Source organism: Choloepus didactylus, chromosome 14 (assembly GCF_015220235.1).
Source record: "Choloepus didactylus isolate mChoDid1 chromosome 14, mChoDid1.pri, whole genome shotgun sequence".
Lineage (NCBI taxonomy): Eukaryota > Metazoa > Chordata > Mammalia > Pilosa > Megalonychidae > Choloepus > Choloepus didactylus.
The window spans coordinates 91,233,973-91,238,920 of NC_051320.1; the positions used below are offsets into that span (position 1 = coordinate 91,233,973).

General features: G+C 42.7%; 1 long non-coding RNA gene across 2 annotated transcripts; it reads left to right on the forward strand.

The window, feature by feature from the left end:
- The first annotated feature begins 326 nt into the window (after nt 1–326).
- Nucleotides 327–3,662, forward strand: LOC119509284. 2 transcript variants are annotated; one of them, XR_005211667.1, is made up of 4 exons: nt 327–504; nt 1,222–1,363; nt 2,027–2,131; nt 2,981–3,662. It is a non-coding gene; the product is annotated as an uncharacterized LOC119509284 (long non-coding RNA). The 2 variants fall into 2 exon arrangements; XR_005211666.1 differs by lacking the exon at nt 1,222–1,363.
- Nucleotides 3,663–4,948: the final 1,286 nt, after the last annotated feature.

Consider the following 4,948-nt stretch of genomic DNA (forward strand, 5'->3'; position numbering starts at 1 on the left):
AGAATAGATATGCCAAGTAAGAAAGGTAGAAGAATTTGGGAAGGATGACCACAGGTTTATCAACTATCTCTGCCACTTTAGGGAAGGTCACACGACAAACACATCACTCATGCTTCCCATAGGCCCAAACACAGGAGTTAGCACATAGTAGGTATGGCACACATAGTAGGTGTGCAACAAATGCCTGCAGACTAGCACAACTTCAGCCTGGCTTTAAATGTCTTTCAAAGTCTACCCTAGTGTGCTCTGAGCTCTTTGGCTGGCAACATTTACCAGTAGACTGCTGTAAAATAAAAGATGCAAAATTATTTCAGGGGCAGCAGAAGCAACAGAGCTACTGATTTTAATATCCTGTCAAAGAAGCAGCATCCTGGTGAAACTCCACGGCTTTCCTTTACTTAATTAAGTGAAAAGAAAAGCTGCGTTGACCTTGATGAATCCTCACCTGTAGTTCTGAGACATCTAAATATGTCAGACCTCTGGTGCATGCCATAATCCTGCCCAGTAAGTAGCAAATAGTTCTTAGTATTTTCTTTGTTCAAACTGCATTATACACTTCAGGACTTATGGATCATAAGTCTGCAATGACTTGTACTTACGTGTGACAGTCGGAGAGATTAGTGTAGAAAGGAATTAATGAAAGTTCTAGCAAAGAGATGTGTTCATCCTTACTTAGACAGAGGACATCTGGATTTTGATTTGTGGTGTCCAAAGATGAGGGAGGCAGGTAGAAGCTGTATTGTCTGGGGTTATGAGCTACCTTAAGTTAAGCCCTCAATATCCCCTCTACTCCTGGCTCCTGTTTGGCTGGCTCTATGTGAATTCCTCAGGCCACAGGTTTTCCCCCTTTCATCTCTGTTTCCAAGTATTACCAAATTACCCACACAAGAAAAGCTACTGGGTTCAGGGCACAGGACATTCCTGGGTTCAGGAATGTTCCCTCAAAACATCCATTTCTTTTAAAATTAAAACCAGCGTCCATAAGGCTCTGCTAGTGAGATATCCCTGCTGGGGGATTCTAGCTTCTTATTGCCTCTACATCCATACTGGCATCAGGGGACACTGTTGCATCTTTGAGCCTCTGGACCAAGTATGAGCATTCAGTATAACTGGCTGGCACATTTAAATTAGAGTTTGTTGACAGCTCGGTATTAACCAGAAAGTGAACACAAAATGCCAAAAACTGATAATCTGCTTCTCAAGGTATGGCTTGCTTTCTAGGGGATATGGGCTTGTTTCTCTCCCATCACAGACTCCCCCCATGTGGTGGATGCCATCTGAACACCCCTCACCCAAGAGCCTGTTTGTCTAAAGTCCTGATAGTCTAGACTTGTGAGAAGGAGGCACAGAGCCATGGAGAGAGGTGAGTCCATCTCTTCCCTGCTGAAGGGTTGCTTTATGAGATCAGGGTTCTGGCCTCCATTTATGAACCCCATATACACTGTCCCCCAAATTATGTTCTGTTAACATAAGTGTAACCAGAAAACCACAGTATAAATCCAAAATTTCTGTTAGAGGTATCACAGATGCTGCTAGGATCGAGGCTGTTAAATTTGCTTCCTCATGAAAGTGGAGTCCAGAGCATTAAGAGTGAGGCCCATGGATGTCAACCATCAACCTGTTCCTAACAACCCACAGGAGCTAATGTTGACTGGGCACTCAATAAGGTGCTGATGTCCACCAGCCGAGGGCTACAAGGAACACATCCGTATCCCAGCAACACCGGGTTTGTGACTTTCAGAAGCAAGGGAGACCACACACCACGAGAACCCCCAGTGGGAGAGTGTTAGCAGGGGCTTGTTGCTACTTGATTGGAGTGGGGGTGGGGAGAGTTCAAGGAATTGAGAGTTTGCTCTGTTGGGTGTTTCTGGCAGGAGGCAGGGTAATACTATGATTGGGTATCAATAATTTTTATTTAGTATGCAGGAGGAATGAAGTGCTCACTGAGAGCCTAGTAAGTGCCAGGGTAGCTGCAAACTGAGGACTGTCAGGGCTATTGATTTTTTTTTTTTTTTTTTTTTTTCAGTCTCTTCTTTTGGCCAATGACTGGTGAAGTCTGGCCACAAGCATTTATTCTTGGTATCCAGTTCTCTATCTTTGCCAAGCTCCTGTGGATCATGAGGTTGTCCAGGTAATGATGTCAGTAGTTGAGCTGAAGTTATGTTCTCCTGCTTCTGGTTGTAAGGTAATTTGTTGACTTATCTGGTCTGACAATGGCTGACACTGGGCAGGGGACATTGACCAACTGTAACACAAGCAATTACCAGAAACAAAATGGTCATTAGTTCTCGTAGAAGACCCTGAAGCCAGAAGCCTAGATTACCAAACCCAGGCCATGAAACAAAAGTCCATCTGGGTGTGATTGCCTTTAATTTTATGCTAGTCACAGACTGTTCTACTTGACTGCTTGTTTTAATATAGGTGCAGCAAGATGTGTTTCTAGCGTATACTTCTTGTCTAGTTGACAACTTTAGTTTGTTGGGTCTTCAGAAGAAGTTGTGTCATGAATGACTTTTGTTAGGGTCAGAAATGAGTTTTGAATCCCTTTTACCACTTAACTTTTTAGTTATGCAACCCGGCTATATGTTTTTTGCTTATTTGTTTGGTTTCCCATTAGCAATGTGGGTTGGGTTTTTCTCACTTGCAACCAGATACCAAATTATGGGGGAAAAGGCAGGGCGGGGGTGTAGGGGGAGGCAGGATCATCATGGTGAAATTTCTTGCATAAGATCAAAAAGTTAGTATTAGGATCAGTAGGGCTTGACTGAGTCAGTTTGATTCAGAGGCCCATGCTCTGTCCATGCTACTTCATGCTGGGAGGTATCAGAAAGGAAGACTGAGTGCTCTGAAAACTCAGGGAAGAAGAAAGCTTCACAAGGAAGGCATCCATGACTGACAGTGCTTTGATAAACTACGATGAGGAGAATGTGTTATTCTTTCTCTGGTGGTCAGTAATTGAACTTGCTCTCTTTGTGTTCAGGTGTGGGGGAAGCAGCCACCATTCAACCTGCCACTTCTCTCCAGGCTTGCCCTAATCTGATCCTTGGGGGCAGAGCATTCTCTTATTTGGAGGTTGGGAAGTGAGTTCATGCTTGGTCCAGGTCCTTCTTCCTTATAGGGCGAGTGATCCTCCCCTGTTCCAGTGCACAGTGAGCTTCTAGACATTGCTTGGGCATGCATGTCATATGATACCTGGCCAACCCCAGTGCTCCCAATGGGAAGAACAGGGTCTCCCCCATTTTGCCGCACAAGAAAGATGTGTGCAAATCATCTGCCTACATCAGCTGTTGGGAGGGGCCTGCTGGCCATGGGAGATCAATGCCCACTACTAGAGCTGACCTTGCTCTGTCTCTTCTCTTTGTGATTTCCAACCAGTGCTTGTGCATGTTGCATCTTCCATGGAGACTGTGATACCATGGTACCATGGAGAGGGCAGAAGTGTCTGGAATCTTACTCTTGAGGACTGATTATCTTTGCCGTCCTCCATGTGGGAGACCTTTTCCCCTGGTGGTACCCCGGAGTTGACTCGACAAAGTGGTACCATGGATTGTCAATAGTCATGCAGGCAAGCCACATGACTAGTGTGTATATTAACCACTGGATTTCGAGATGGTCAAGTCCATGCAAGAGCAAATGGGTTTAATGTTGGAATCATTCCAAGGGAAAGCTTGACTTCCATCACAGAATTACTAGCCCCTCAATAATTGTGTCTGATTTTACTGTTTGTCCCAAATATATAGCATAGTGCCTGGCACATAGAATATTCTCAATAAATGTTTGTCAAATGAATGTTTGTATCAATTAATTATACCAGGAAATAACCTCCAAACACCTGTTTCTCCTCTGTTTGCTATCAACTTCTCCAGAGTTCAGAGAGTACCAACTTATAAATGGCCTCATTAGTCCAGCCACTGTAAATCATAGGACACATATCTTCTAGGAGAGGAAAGTCCAGTTTCCTACCAGCCCAGATTTCCATTGCATTCACAAGAGCATGGGTGGCTTGCTCCATAAGGGCCATGGGTAACAATAGACTCTCCTTTCATGATACAAACAGGGCAGTAGACTAAAAACAAAAATAATGACCTGGAAAAAAGTTAATTTGGAATCATTTCATAGCTGATGAGCCATTATTCCTCCCTATCACCAATGCATCTAAAACAGACGCACCTATCACCTTGTTCAACCTCCACCATAAAATTAATTACCTCTGGAGAGACCCCATTTAATTGCTCATAAAATTGATCTTACTTTCCAGATTTTATGGCAACTAGTATGTCATCAACCAAAGCACCTAGAGTAAATGGTATGCTCTACCTTGAAATAAAATAAAATAAACCCATGATGGATAGAGGATCCTTTGGCACTTTTAGCTCTTGTACTGAAATGGACACTTGTATACAAGTGCACAGTGCGCCTAAAGATCTTTCCTGGAAGGGAATTCATTTTCAAAAAATAACAGGTAAAGCATTCTTTTTCTCTTATAACATTCAATGTATTTCATTTCAAACAGCTGCAAAGACTGCTGTTATCATTTAATTATTTGCCCTTCCTGGGGGCAGAGTGGTTATGTAAAAAAACAAACAAACAAACAAACAAACAAAAACAAACAGAAGTGAAGTTAGAAGAACTTGCAATTCCATTCTTGCTTCCTTCGTGTAATAACCACCCACCAGAGAAAGCTGGCTGCCTCTGTATCACAGGTTTATCTTCAATAAATAAAGCATAATGATATTTATTTCATGAGTTGCTGTTTGGTTTAAATGAGATGATGAATATGAAATACCTAATAAAGATCCTAGTCCAAAGAAGAAATTTTAACCATTTTAGGTGCTATTACCTGTTATTGCTGCTATTAATAAACCATCTGGGAAGCAAACATGTTTTGAAGTGAGATTGCATGATAGAAAGAACATGGGCGTTGGTACATGAGTGTTTGGAGGCTGTA